Consider the following 16,202-nt stretch of genomic DNA (forward strand, 5'->3'; position numbering starts at 1 on the left):
ACCTATGGATCCATTTGGCGCATGTTTTGCTTCACATATCAAAGTTCTGCATGGGAATAATGCAGAGTACCATGGATGTCCTATCAACCTGTTTGATTGCAATTCTAATGGAACCAACAACATGGCTTGTTATCACCTGATGGCTGCCGCCAGTCACATGAAACATGTTAAGTTGCCAGTTGGCTGACTATTCTTGAATGGGAACCTCACTTTTACCTATATTCCAGCAAACCTTACAGGTGGACTGTGTACCTTTACATGATTAGGACTCATGATGTTTTCATCTAACTCCAACTCGTTATCCTAGAGACACTATTCAATTAAGTAAAGACTGTGATTCAATTATTATCCCAATAAGAATATATAAGATTAAGGGGGAAACCGCCAAAAGACCGCACCGCGGTCAAATGACCGCGGGGGTCATTCCAACTTTCCTGCTGGGCCGGCGGGCGATCTCCTAAAGATCGTCCACCGGCCCAGTGGGAAAGCCCCTGCAAAGAGGAAGCCGGCTCCGAATGGAACCGGCGGATTTGCAGGGGTGCGACGGGTGCAGTGGCACCCGTCGCGATTTTCAGTGTCTGCAAAGCAGACACTGAAAATCTTTGTGGGGCCCTGTTAGGGGGCCCCATGACACCCGTTCCCGCCATCCTGTTCCTGGCGGTAAAAACCGCCAGGAACAGGATGGCGGGAAGGGGGTCGGAATCCCCATGGCGGCGCTGCAAGCAGGGCCGCCATGGAGGATTCTCTGGGCCAGGGGTAAACCGGCGGGAAACCGCCGGTTCCCCTTTTCTGACCGCGGCTTTACCGCCGCGGTCAGAATAGCCCAGGAAGCACCACCAGCCTGTTGGCGGTGCTTCCGCAGCACTCTGCCCTGGCGGTTTCAAACCGCCAGGGTCAGAATGAGGGCCTAAGTCTTTCTGTTGTAGGTGTGCCTGGTTTAGATGTTCTTAATACACGAATGATCAATAAATTAATCCCACTTCCATTGCTTCATAGTGATTGCTCTTGTCAATTCATTATGTTGCTGTGTACAATGCATACCTAATTTGAATTGTAATGTTTTAAAAGAAAAAAAAGTTGATTTTAGGACTATCGGGTATATGGGTCATTGGTCAAAAGGGTGGAGTGCAATGACATTTGTGTTTTGACCACTGACTCCACGTTGCACTCAGCCTAGCAGCACACCATCACATTAGTGACCACCAACTTAATTTTGCCTATTGACTTTATTTAAGCATTAGCCACCGCTACGTTAGAAACTGCAAGTAATTTTCCATGCTCACATTATACAATGTGGTTATGTTTTTATTTTGAGTGTTTGCTTGTTCTTTTCTCACCAAAGGATTAGGCTGATACGAATGTACTAGGACGGCAGGGAACGGTTTTGTTTTGATTCAGGGCACCTTGGGATTTTGGACAAGTCCCGACGTGTCCTTTTCAAAGCTGACCTAAAGTAATCAGCAATTTATGAATAATAAACTTATGTAGTGAGAGGGAGTTTCTAGAATTCTCCTCTTTTCTTTGTTCAAAGTACAAGAGGCTGAGACCAGATGGACCGGGTGTGATTCAGATCTCAGACATGCTCAGGACGCTGAGGTGTGTCATCCTTCCCGTGAGGATAATTGATCTTTCTCTCTCCACGATCGATTCTGGGATCTAGCGATCTGATACGGATAGAGGGAGATGAAGGAGTTGTCCCTTGCCTCATGGTGATGCATATTTTTTAATTCATTATTTGCTTTGCATTGTAATATAGATACATATATTTGCTGTGTATATTGCAGTGGAGAATAATTTGTACATGTTTTCATTTCATTGCCGTGACCATTTTTAAACGTGTGCTTTCAGCATGCTAATCTCCTTTACGAACCTTGCGAAGTGAATTAATAAATGTCTTCTTTAGACTAAGAAGTGCATTCCAGAGATTTTTGTCAGTGCCTGAGTGTTTCAGCTTGGTCATTAGTGAAGCAAAACAAAGAGCCACATGACAATGGACTTGCCTCATAGTTCACAACAGCATTGTCTTCAGAACAGATGGAGTAGTGGCTTATGAACTATCCCTTCAATTGACTGTCACTCAAAGCAGCGATTAAATGTAATTACTAAATTGAAACCATTCAAAATGTAAAACAAACACACTGTAAGATTAAAGTCTTCATATTTTCACACAGCATTTGTGGTGTAATTTACGTGCTAAATATTTTGATGGCGTGGGTCGTCCTTAAGCGCTTTGTGCAGAGCTCTGCTCTGGCTGGGTTCTCCCTATTAATTTGATTTGCTGGCCTGCTCATCTCTACTTCTCAGTAATATTCAGGTAACATACAGAACAGACTTGCAAACACCTATTCATACTGGCCCCAAGATTCCTTTGGTCTTCTTTTTGGTATCCTGACAATGCAGCAAACTAGAAACTTGCAAGGAGTTAGACTTACAATGGCAGCAGTGCTTTGGTTAAACGAGGGAGGGCCTTATGCGGCACAATTACCAAATACTAACCGTGACATATAACAGAAACAGACAACAAATCCAGAAAGCTGTCTAAGCAAGACTCTCATTGGCAGCACACTAAACGCATTAAAAGAAAAGCACTCGTAACACTGACATCCACACAATAGCCCACTCAGCAGCAGAAAAAGAGCACCAATAAATTTTAGCCAGGTTTGGAGACTGCATACCGATAAAAGGTTTCTCCCTGCCTGTGAGGGATTTACATATAATTATCTGCACACAATAAATGTCAGAAATACTCTGTGTGTGGGAGGGATGCTGCTGCCCTAGTTCATGCTGAATTATTCCCCCTCATAACGTGAGATTTCACGAGAAGCTAAAATGCCTGGAAAGTGAAGCTTAGTGCACAGCAGCATTTTTAAAAAGCTTCCCTTGCATTCAATAAACAAAGATAACTTGTGACTGTTTTGTTCAAATCCTTGGTGCACAGGTTTGCTTTTAAATTGTATAGTGTGCATTATAAATGCTTTACTTGCATAAAAGGGTTTTTGGAAATATTCAGCTATTTGTTTTGCATGATATATTTTAAAATAATTTGAAGGGGCCTCCTGACGTTGTAGCCTATATTTGTCGAGAATATATCTTGACATTGAGTGGGAAGATCTTCTGGAATTGTACTGCAACTCCAGTACTGCTATTAGGCTCCAAGTCACACTTTCACATCCAGATACACTCACACATCTTAAACACACAGACCCACATACATCTCTCTGTCTTTCACACATACCTGTCAAGCGGTCACGCCATCCCACAATATATACAATGACAGCGTCACCAGTCATAAGGCACCCTGGCGCACCACCATGTTAACACACTCACCATTACATAGACATCAAACAAACTACGCAAACATGGGAGCAGATGTATCACTGGCTTCCTCAATGAATGAGACAACACTTTTATGGAGTTTTAGTAGCTTATATTGCTCACCAAGCTAAAACCTACGGCAACAAAACATTATTATCAACCACAAAGGCGAAACCTTTACCAATGCTTGTTCACATTCTCGCCCCAACTTAAATAACATTATCTGGTCACTGTTGAATCTTTCAGAATAAGTAATTAGCAGAAAGTAGGCCTGATATTTATTCTGTGAAACCACACCCTTTGCATAAGAATAATAATCATAACAATTATAAGAATAAATCAAGGATGGAGCTATCAGCTTCCAGGAAATCTTATTCACAACTCAAAAACAATTATTTAGAAGAAGTAATTCGGTTCAGATTAAATACTATGAATATATTCAGGCAGACTCACGTTGCAAAACAGAATGACAATTATAAACTTGCATTTCAATATGTGGCACTTACATCTAAATAATTAACATGCCTAGCTTAAGAATGGGGATACTCAGAAGGGAAAGAATATAATAATGATACCTATAACATTGCTATTTTAATAGGAAAGAAAGAAAAATGCTATCTTAATGTAGTTGAAGTTACACTGATAAATGCAAAAACTGACTGTAATCAAAAACATGAAGTTAAATAGATCAATTTTATGTAAATCAGATTAAAACAAAACATGTTGTGCTCAGAATTCGTAGAAACATGCAGAGAGAGTGTGTCTCTCCTTCAATAAGTCATAGAATGGAACAAATGCAAGTTACCATAAGCAGATCCCTTCTGCTAATCAATGTTCATTTATAAAAGCAAATCATAATAAGGAAGAGTCAGTTCTTTTAATTTTTCAACCTTTGTTCAATTGTGTTCTGTGACCTCCATTTCTCCTTGGTCCCTGGCTCCTGCTGTTGTGTAAGTTACGGGTTTGGCGTACCTCTACAAAATGTGCTTTCCCACCCACAGATGACCCAAGTGAACCTGGTTCAATGCATCAGGGATGAATGTGAAAGACAGGTTATTGTAGCCCAGCAAAGACACGTTTTATGTAATTGAGATTGAGGCAATTCTTTTGGGTCAGTATAAATCGCCTAAAGGGATCATGGGCACTGTGGTAACAGTAACAAACCTTATCACACACAATATAGGAAGAAGAATGAAAACGTTTAAGAAAAAAGTATTTATTACAAAAATAATCAGTTTCTCAGTATGCCTAAAACAACTATACAGAATATTATAAAAACAGCAAGAAGGCAGGTTACAAATAACATGAATAAAATGAAGATTTCAAACATTCTTAAAATATTCAAAATGTCATCTAGAACCTAACACCCAAACATCTATTTCTATGCACAATATCAAGCGCATGGAAGGCAGAGCGATGCACAGTCTAGAGTTTCTTAGGGGAAGAGACACACTGCATACTTTGTTGACAGCAAAGGCTGCCTTCATCAGCGGAGGCGTGAAGGCAGTGTTCCACGCGAAGAGCAAACACAGACTGCAGTAGCAGTCAGTCAGTCAGTCAGTCAGTCAGTCTTCCTCCGGGACTCAGCTTTATCCGCTTCACACTTCAGGCAAGCTGTAGCATCTCCAAAGGGCGAAAAGTGCTGGCAGCAGGTGAGACCACAGCTGGCAGAATCTCAGGCAAGAATTTGGGCGAAGGACCTCTCCTGACAAGTGGTCAATTGGTAGTCCTTATATACTAATTCTTATCAGAAGTTGGAATCCCTGACATAAGTTTAGGAATGTTCTGACATGCATTATGTGCATCAAGGAGTGTGTTGCAGATGTTTCCTTCTGAACATGTAAGGTAAAAGGACGTCAATTCAGACTATATTATTTTGGTTACATGTCTGTGTGTGTTACTTCACCTTGACATGGTTAAAAGTAGACATTTGACCCAGACGAATGTCGCATTCGTTCTTGTATCTATGTCATCAATCGAATGGCTTGACGCTTTGGCAGTTCTCAGAAAGATTTGGTCAGACAACATCTGCCTCTAAAGCAGACATGATAATGATTCTGCCTAAAATCGGAAAAGACGGCAACTTCCATTGTTTTAGAGTCACAATATTGCGACCTCAATTAGCGAAGATGGAGTTGGACCTACACAAGATGGAGTCGGAACATAGAGGCTAAATATGTCAAGGCACCTGGCATTATGATGTCACAATTCAAAAGTAATGACTATTACACATGAGCAGTTACATCATTTCTTTATTACAGGTGACTACAGATGTCACAACTCATCTGTACTATGGAAAACAGAGATACGCTTTTATACAGGGGTTACAGGTGTCCATGTACTACGTACAGATGTCGTCTGCATCACCCCACATAGGAGAGGACTTCTACCAGCCCCTACAGGGTTGCTGAGTAAAGCATCATTAACCTATTACAGCGGGTATAAGGTCGCTTCTGCTACACGCTCCGCGCTTTAATAAATGGGTAACTTCTGAGTCGTTAAACAAGGTCTGAACTTTAATATAAATGCCTAGCCTGTCCCACTGCATGGCCCGCATGTTAATATAAAGTGTTAAAGTCTCTCTTAAACACCGTGGTCTGCGCTTTAAGATGCTCGTGATGACCACGTGTCACCCAGGGAGCCCCATGTCCCACCGACAACTCCAGCACCCGCTTTTGAATTAACTGCACTTTACACTTAGGGATCACACCACAGGACGCGTATTTTACACATACATGTCCTGCAACAGTCTGCACTCGATGCCCCCCGGGGCCAATGCTTGGTTGGGTCCAGTATTCCAAGTTGTTCTCAAACTGTTCGTTGCGTGGCAGACGTAGTTCATCCGGTGGCATGCCACGCGATGCATTCTGGTACATGTAGTTTACATTTGGAAACGTCCAACTACAAGTACCAGCATGCATCCCAAGTTACCAGCAAAGGACAGCAACGTTTGGCACGGCATTCCTTGAGAGCTGTGCACTAGATGCTCATGCAGGGGGTGCCTGGCTCGAGCACTTACCTTGCTGAGGAGCCTCCGCCTGGAGCTGCCCTGACTCCCAGAATGCCTTGCTGCAGATGCTCACCTGGCGTGTGTTAAATAGAGATCTCTCTTGAGGCGCCTAGAGATCCGTGATCCCTCTGGGTCGGTGCTCTTTGGAGAGGTCGCTGCGTCCCACAAGAGTAAGTAATGCGCCCCCTAGCCGCCTTCTAAGGTAACACGGGGCAGCCCTGCCATGTGCACCTGGGTCTCCCCCCCCCCCCCCCCAGCTTTCAGGAGATGTCCTGGTTCCTCCGTGTGGTTGGGACATGCAGACTTTGTATTTTGTCTGTTGTGAAATGTATTGCTGCAGTCACTTCTGACTGTCCCCCCACCCCAAGTGGTACTCACTAGTCACTGGCGTGGCTTCCTAGGGCAGTACTGACCCTGCTTTTCTACTCCAGTAGTTTTTAAAAAGTTGGTACTGTCCTTCCTGCAGGAGCATTTAAAGTGCGGGTCTGAAGTGTGGTTGGTTCCTTCCCTGTGGCAAGCAAATCACTACTTGTCACGGGCGGGGTGGCACTGGCTTAGGGCATCCGGCAGTGGGCTGACAGGTCACGACGTGGGCCAGTCTTGGATGTTTGCGAGCCTGTTTTTGGTCTGCTGGGCTGGTTTTTGCTGTTGACTTCTATGATACCACAAACACTTCTTGCAGCAAGGTCACACGTGTGCAGTCTCCAGTACCTTGCTGAACAGACCACTTGTGCAAAACTGCCCTGATTTGCGAATGTTAGCTACCTATTCAGCTATCAGATAACCTAGCTATGAGATTCGTTATGGGGTCACTTTTGTTTTGGGGCCCGACCCTATTTTCCGTCGCAGCCCAACACTGGTCATAAGTATAGTTATAGCCATTTCACAGCACACCCACATGAATTCTGGGAGCTGTAGTCTTTGTCTCTTTAGCTGACACAATTGGACAAAAAAAACAGTTCATGCTGGATTGTGAAAATAAAAGCTTTAATGTCCGTGACAGAGGTGACGTTCGTACAGCATCGATCACACCCTGGTACAGCCGTAGACGTAATTTAGGTGCCGCCAGGGGTCGAAGCTGCGACCCCTGGCACTGCCTTTGTGACCCTTGGCTTCAGCGGTGGCAGGAACACAGTGGGCGCTGGTCCTCATGGACGTCACTTGGGGCTCCGCTCCTTGTTTTCTGTCAATTTTTATAACACTAATAGTGAATGATGACATATTATTCAGTATTAGTGTATTCCCACGAAGGGTTAAAAGGCAGAGCAATTAACGTTTGTCTTGTTTACAGATCTGATACCGTGAGCAAGGCCGTAATGGCTGAAACGCGTTGGTGCAAGATTACATCTACTTTGATATTAAGTTCACGAGAGTGCAGCGGTGTTATTGGTGATATATATACTTTTTAATTGAATGTTTGTTTTGTCTCACCCCCCTCCTCGAAGTTTGCCCCCCACCCCTTCTCTCTGCAGCAAGCCGCAACTGTAGACACAGTTGGTAGGGCCACCTACAAAGTAAAGGGGGCCACGCTGAGCCAGGTGCCTGGCTAAAACTGTGTCACTGGGGCACACCCACCTCTTAAACAAAGTGTGTATATATATATATGTGTAATATATATATGTGTGTGTATATATATGTATAAATGTGTGTGTATATATGTATGTGTGTGTGTGTGTGTGTGTGTATACAGGGAGTGCAGAATTATTAGGCAAGTTGTACTTTTGAGGATTAATTTTATTATTGAACAACAACCATGTTCTCAATGAACCCAAAAAACTCATGAATATCAAAGCTGAATATTTTTGGAAGTAGTTTTTAGTTTGTTTTTAGTTTTAGCTATGTTAGGGGGATATCTGTGTGTGCAGGTGACTATTACTGTGCATAATTATTAGGCAACGTAACAAAAAAATATATATACCCATTTCAATTATTTATTATTACCAGTGAAACCAATATAACATCTCAACATTCACAAATATACATTTCTGACATTCAAAAACAAAACAAAAACAAATCAGTGACCAATATAGCCACCTTTCTTTGCAAGGACACTCAAAAGCCTGCCATCCATGGATTCTGTCAGTGTTTTGATCTGTTCACCATCAACATTGCGTGCAGCAGCAACCACAGCCTCCCAGACACTGTTCAGAGAGTTGTACTGTTTTCCCTCCTTGTAAATCTCACATTTGATGATGGACCACAGGTTCTCAATGGGGTTCAGATCAGGTGAACAAGGAGGCCATGTCATTAGATTTCCTTCTTTTATACCCTTTCTTGCCAGCCACGCTGTGGAGTACTTGGACGCGTGTGATGGAGCATTGTCCTGCATGAAAATCATGTTTTTCTTGAAGGATGCAGACTTCTTCCTGTACCACTGCTTGAAGAAGGTGTCTTCCAGGAACTGGGAGTTGAGCTTGACTCCATCCTCAACCCGAAAAGGCCCCACAAGCTCATCTTTGATGATACCAGCCCAAACCAGTACTCCACCTCCACCTTGCTGGCGTCTGAGTCGGACTGGAGCTCTCTGCCCTTTACCAATCCAGCCACAGGCCCATCCATCTGGCCCATCAAGACTCACTCTCATTTCATCAGTCCATAAAACCTTATAAAAATCAGTCTTGAGATATTTCTTGGCCCAGTCTTGACGTTTCAGCTTGTGTGTCTTGTTCAGTGGTGGTCGTCTTTCAGCCTTTCTTACCTTGGCCATGTCTCGGAGTATTGCACACCTTGTGCTTTTGGGCACTCCAGTGATGTTGCAGCTCTGAAATATGGCCAAACTGGTGGCAAGTGGCATTGTGGCAGCTGCACGCTTGACTTTTCTCAGTTCATGGGCAGTTATTTTGCGCCTTGGTTTTTCCACACGCTTCTTGCGACCCTGTTGACTATTTTGAATGAAACGCTTGATTGTTCGATGATCACGCTTCAGAAGCTTTGCAATTTTAAGAGTGCTGCATCCCTCTGCAAGATATCTCACTATTTTTGACTTTTCTGAGCCTGTCAAGTCCTTCTTTTGACCCATTTTGCCAAAGGAAAGGAAGTTGCCTAATAATTATGCACACCTGATATAGGGTGTTGATGTCATTAGACCACACCCCTTCTCATTACAGAGATGCACATCACCTAATATGCTTAATTGGTAGTAGGCTTTCGAGCCTATACAGCTTGGAGTAAGACAACATGCATAAAGAGGATGATGTGGTCAAAATACTAATTTGCCTAATAATTCTGCACTCCCTGTGTGTGTGTGTGTATGTGTGTGTATATATATATATATATATATATATATTCACTGCAAAAACCAAAGGCTACAGGAATGTTATAGTTATGTTCAGGATGTACACACACAAAACCACAGAAATGCACCAGTTATAGTTAGTTATATTAAGTAACTATAACTTGTGCCCTAAGTTATCTATAACTCATGCCCCTGCCACACACAGTGCTCTTATCAATAATTTCATTGCAAATGTTGCAGTGAAACTATTAGTGATGTGATAGAAGATGTCATGAGTGATGTAATATGTGAGGTATTTAGCAGTGCATGGCCTTAGGGCACAAGTTATAGATATTTGAGAAAAAAATAATTGTAAGTGATGAATTTTCTTTGTGTAAAATCTGAACTCAACTATAATGTCCCTGTAACCCTTGGTTTTTTTTCAATGAATTTCACTGTTTTTAATGCTATTTCCTAACTTTAATGTCCCTGTAAACTTTTTTTTTTGTTGTTTTTTTTGTGTGTGAGTTTCACAGTTTTTTTGTGTGTCTTAAAAAAATATATAAATTGTACTACAATGTGTAAGTGACTGGGTGTATAGGTGTGTGAGTGGTTTTGTGGGTCTGTGAGTGTATGATTGGGTGTGTGGATCTGTGAGCGGGTGTAGTAGTGGGTTGGTGGACCTGTGAGTGTGAATAGGTGTGTAAGTAGCTGTGTGGGTCTGAGTGGGTGTGGTAGTGGTTTGGTGGGTCTGAACATGTGTGTATGTGAATGGTTATTTGGGTGTGTGACTGGTTGTGTGGTAGTGGTTTGTGGGTCTGTGTGTGTGTGTGAATGGGTGTGGTAGTGGTTTGGTGGGTCTGTGAGTGTGAATGGTTGTATGAGTGGGTGTGTGGGTCTGTAAGTGGCTGTGAAGGTCTGTGAGTGGGTATATGGTGTTTTTTTAATTTTTTTTATTGGGGTCTGGATCAGATGCAGATTCTCACAGGGGTTTGTGCTGAGCACCTCAGTGGATCCTTGCATGTGCAAACATTTTTTTTGTTCCCCCACAATTTCTTCCTTATGAGGGGTCTCTCACAGACACCTCCATCAGTGCCATTGGATCAGGATACATCTATCCTGACCCCTTATATCCTATTTACACTTTATTGCGCCGCCTTCCACACTTCTTTCTGGAACCACCACATTCCGACTGACAAAATGGTGGCCACAAATTTTCTCTCAGGATGCAGCCAGCCAATCGCGGCTTTGCTGTTGTTGCATGGGCTCACGGATCCACCATGGTGGATCTGTATTTCTAGAAATACATAAATCTCCTCCTCCCTCCCTGCTCGTAATTCCGTCCAGCGGTTCAGACTGTAGTCATGTCTACAATCCTTATGGGGAAAAACATGTTTTGCGATGCCCCAAATGCCATGAAGATTTGTCAAATGGCGCCAAAGTTAGCAAAACAAAAAAATGCTTTTCCTATGGAAATTAGATCTTAACTAGAACTACTTACTGGCGACTGCCAGTAGGTGATCTATATATATTCACTGAAAAAAATGAACGTTTAAAGTAATGTTATAATTAGATGAATTTACATTAATGTTTTAAACTTTAAAAAACCCCACAGAAATTCACCAGTTGTTAGTAGTGCTAACTATAACTTGTGCTCCTGCCATGCACTGCTTATGATCTCACACATGAAATCACTCATGACATGTTATATGGCATCATTATTGACATCCCAAGTGACATCATCCAAGTTTAGTTTTCCCGCATATTGCTGTATAAATTACTATGGCAGTATATGTAGCATAGTTCACATTAACAATCAACCACGGATACATGGGAAACCCTCATTAAGTAAGGTGTCCAATATGCATACAACTGTTCAGAGGAAGCCAAAATAGTGAATGCCAGTTCTAAAACAAATGCAATACTTTGGACACCTTTTATCTGTATCAAACCATTGACACGCCAAACCAACATTAATAAATGAAGTTATCGGTAGAGAACTGTATAGTGTTCCCTCTATGGAGAGTGTTTATTCTATACCACACTATTTGCAAAAAGTGAAACCCCCATGAGAAATACACCAGAGTATTCAAAAGAATCCACTAAGAACAGTGTATACTCAATGCAACAGTTGTCAAAAAAGACAGTATTTGCCAAAAATAACTAAGACCTGAAGGTGCTACAGATCATACCACCTGCACCCTTCATACTGTGGTGAAAACTTTACAGATAGCCCATCTTTTGTGATGAAAAATAAGACACACACACAGGGTTAGTACCTGGTGTGCACACACTCTTCTATGTTAAGGATAAATTATCATGTCGACATGATTCTAACAACTCAAAATGCTTACTAAAGTTAGTATCACAATCTTTCTCATGTTGGAAGCTTATTCTGTAGAACCAAAAAGTTGTGTGAAACCTAATGAATACAAGTCAGCTGTCACTTGCACACTACTCTTCAATGTAAATATTTAAGACTTGTTCAATACCTCTACACAGCTATGGGGCATTAGACACACATGCATTTTGCAAACAATGCACCCATTAGCTTGACCCAAGCTGTACTAAAATATGTAAAAAAGTAATATGGTAGTTACTCGCCACTATGTAAACCGTATAACAAACTTGCACACTCAGTGGATGATGTCATCAATGATGTCATAGAACATGTCATAAGTGATGCCATATGTAAGGTCATAAGCAGTGCATGGCAGAGGCACAAGTTATAGTTAGCTCTGCTAACTATAACTGGTGATTTTTTTTTTTTTTTTTTACATTTTATTTTACTGTTAATGTTGTCACTGAGATTCACCTAATTATAACATTTTAACCTTTGTTTTTTTTCACTACATTTCTAGGAATTTCTTAAATGTAAAGTAATACTTAATTATCATATGTGAATGCAAACCCCTCCTCGCCCCCCGCTGCGCAAGGCCAAAGGTCATGCATGGTGGGAGGGGGACCATAGGGCCTGGCCCTGGGGAACCCATCTGCCAGGGCTGCTTTTATTTTCTATTTATTAAAGGGGGAGGGAGGACCCCTCCCTGAGCCTTTATTGGCCCCGGGGACCATATTCTCTGGGGCCACATTTTTAAATAAAGGGTTAAGGAGCCGTGTGGCTGCCCTTCTCAAGCGTTGTTAGGCCCTGGGGTCCGGTGTGCTAGTTTGGGGAGGGTGACATGCAACTCCCTTCCCTGGACCAATTTTGGCCCATGGGACCCCATCCCCAGGACCAGCCGCAATTCTTATAGGGATGCGGGTGTGCACCCCATGCCCAGGCCAATTTCTGCCCTGGGGACCTCCCTCCCTGGTGCTCAGCCAATGTTTACGGGGAGGGGGCACATGGCACCCCCTCCCCAGTCAGAATTTGGCCCCGGAGACCCCATCTTCCTGGGCGTCGCACAATTTTGAAAGGGGAGGGGGCACATGGGCCCCCTTCCCTGGGCCGATTTTGGATCCGGGAGACCCGTCCTCTAGGTTCCGGCAGTATATTGAAGGGGAGGGAGGCACACAGCACCATTTCCTGGGTCGATTTAGTTCCCGGGGATCCCACAATGGACGTCTTTTAGGGGTTGCCAGGGGTCGCAGCTGGGACACCTGGCCTCTGAGATAGCAAAATCAGTGCCAGGAACACAGTGACAGATCGTTCTTATGGGGGCATCATTTGTGACTCCACTATTTTTGTTTTCTGTCAATTTTTACTACACTGATATCGAACAATAACATATTATTCACTGTTAGTGTAATAAAAATGGGGCACAATTAGTTGGAATATGCCCTTCCATGGCAGGTGTAAGGAAATGCCTCCTTGGCATGGTTGCCCCCTGACTTTTTGCCTTTGCTGATGCTATGTTTACAATTGAAAGTGTGCTGAGGCCTGCTAACCAGGCCCCAGCACCAGTGTTCTTTCCCTAACCTGTACTTTTGTATCCACAATTGGTAGACCCTGGCATCCAGATAAGTCCCTTGTAACTGGTACTTCTAGTACCAAGGGCCCTGATGCCAAGGAAGGTCTCTAAGGGCTGCAGCATGTCTTATGCCACCCTGGAGACCTCTCACTCAGCACAGACACACTGCTTGCCAGCTTGTGTGTGCTAGTGAGGACAAAACGAGTAAGTCGACATGGCACTCCCCTCAGGGTGCCATGCCAGCCTCTCACTGCCTATGCAGTATAGGTAAGACACCCCTCTAGCAGGCCTTACAGCCCTAAGGCAGGGTGCACTATACCATAGGTGAGGGTACCAGTGCATGAGCATGGTACCCCTACAGTGTCTAAACAAAACCTTAGACATTGTAAGTGCAGGGTAGCCATAAGAGTATATGGTCTGGGAGTTTGTCAAACACGAACTCCACAGCACCATAATGGCTACACTGAAAACTGGGAAGTTTGGTATCAAACTTCTCAGCACAATAAATGCACACTGATGCCAGTGTACATTTTATTGTAAAATACACCCCAGAGGGCACCTTAGAGGTGCCCCCTGAAACTTAACCGACTATCTGTGTAGGCTGACTAGTTTTAGCAGCCTGCCACAAACCGAGACATGTTGCTGGCCCCATGGGGAGAGTGCCTTTGTCACTCTGAGGCCAGTAACAAAGCCTGCACTGGGTGGAGATGCTAACACCTCCCCCAGGCAGGAATTGTCACACCTGGCGGTGAGCCTCAAAGGCTCACCTCCTTTGTGCCAACCCAGCAGGACACTCCAGCTAGTGGAGTTGCCCGCCCCCTCCGGCCAGGCCCCACTTTTGGCGGCAAGGCCGGAGAAAATAATGAGAAAAACAAGGAGGAGTCACTGGCCAGTCAGGACAGCCCCTAAGGTGTCCTGAGCTGAGGTGACTCTAACTTTTAGAAATCCTCCATCTTGCAGATGGAGGATTCCCCCAATAGGGTTAGGATTGTGACCCCCTCCCCTTGGGAGGAGGCACAAAGAGGGTGTACCCACCCTCAGGGCTAGTAGCCATTGGCTACTAACCCCCCAGACCTAAACACGCCCTTAAATTTAGTATTTAAGGGCTACCCTGAACCCTAGAAAATTAGATTCCTGCAACTACAAGAAGAAGGACTGCCCAGCTGAAAAACCCCTGCAGCGGAAGACCAGAAGACGACAACTGCCTTGGCTCCAGAAACTCACCGGCCTGTCTCCTGCCTTCCAAAGATCCTGCTCCAGCGACGCCTTCCAAAGGGACCAGCGACCTCGACATCCTCTGAGGACTGCCCCTGCTTCGAAAAGACAAGAAACTCCCGAGGACAGCGGACCTGCTCCAAGAAAAGCTGCAACTTTGTTTCCAGCAGCTTTAAAGAACCCTGCAAGCTCCCCGCAAGAAGCGTGAGACTTGCAACACTGCACCCGGCGACCCCGACTCGGCTGGTAGAGATCCGACACCTCAGGAGGGACCCCAGGACTACTCTGATACTGTGAGTACCAAAACCTGTCCCCCCTGAACCCCCACAGCGCCGCCTGCAGAGGGAATCCCGAGGCTTCCCCTGACCGCGACTCTTTGAACCTAAAGTCCCGACGCCTGGGAGAGACCCTGCACCCACAGCCCCCAGGACCTGAAGGACCGGACTTTCACTGGAGAAGTGACCCCCAGGAGTCCCTCTCCCTTGCCCAAGTGGAGGTTTCCCCGAGGAATCCCCCCCTTGCCTGCCTGCAGCGCTGAAGAGATCCCGAGATCTCTCATAGACTAACATTGAAAACCCGACGCTTGTTTCTACACTGCACCCGGCCGCCCCCGCGCTGCTGAGGGTGAAATTTCTGTGTGGACTTGTGTCCCCCCCGGTGCCCTACAAAACCCCCCTGGTCTGCCCTCCGAAGACGCGGGTACTTACCTGCAAGCAGACCGGAACCGGGGCACCCCCTTCTCTCCATTCTAGCCTATGTGTTTTGGGCACCACTTTGAACTCTGCACCTGACCGGCCCTGAGCTGCTGGTGTGGTGACTTTGGGGTTGCTCTGAACCCCCAACGGTGGGCTACCTTGGACCAAGAACTGAACCCTGTAAGTGTCCTACTTACCTGGTAAAACTAACAAAAACTTACCTCCCCCAGGAACTGTGAAAATTGCACTGTGTCCACTTTTAAAACAGCTATTTGTCAATAACTTGAAAAGTATACATGCAATTTTTATGATTTGAAGTTCCTAAAGTACTTACCTGCAATACCTTTCGAACAAGAGATTACATGTTAAATTTGAACCTGTGGTTCTTAAAATAAACTAAGAAAAGATATTTTTCTATACAAAAACCTATTGGCTGGATTTGTCTCTGAGTGTGTGTACCTCATTTATTGTCTATGTGTATGTACAACAAATGCTTAACACTACTCCTTGGATAAGCCTACTGCTCGACCACACTACCACAAAATAGAGCATTAGTATTATCTATTTTTACCACTATTTTACCTCTAAGGGGAACCCTTGGACTCTGTGCATGCTATTCCTTACTTTGAAATAGCACATACAGAGCCAACTTCCTACATTGGTGGATCAGCGGTGGGGTACAAGACTTTGCATTTGCTGGACTACTCAGCCAATACCTGATCACACGACAAATTCCAAAATTGTCATTAGAAATTGATTTTTGCAATTTGAAAAGTTTTCTAAATTCTTAAAAGACCTGCTAGGGCCTTGTGTTAGATCCTGTTTAGCATTTCTTTTAGAGT

At 44.1% G+C, this 16,202-nt stretch overlaps 1 protein-coding gene across 1 annotated transcript in view; it reads left to right on the top strand.

Moving 5' to 3' along the window:
- Window positions 1-6,313: 6,313 nt before the first annotated feature.
- LOC138274815 (E3 ubiquitin-protein ligase TRIM56-like) overlaps window positions 6,314-16,202 on the top strand; it is a 73,236-nt gene continuing 63,347 nt past the window's right edge. The window contains exon 1 of the mRNA XM_069219018.1: window positions 6,314-6,495. The gene's annotated coding sequence lies outside the window, so the exon portion shown is untranslated. The remainder of the gene's footprint in view (window positions 6,496-16,202) is intronic.

Source organism: Pleurodeles waltl, chromosome 2_2 (genome assembly GCF_031143425.1).
Source record: "Pleurodeles waltl isolate 20211129_DDA chromosome 2_2, aPleWal1.hap1.20221129, whole genome shotgun sequence".
NCBI lineage: Eukaryota > Metazoa > Chordata > Amphibia > Caudata > Salamandridae > Pleurodeles > Pleurodeles waltl.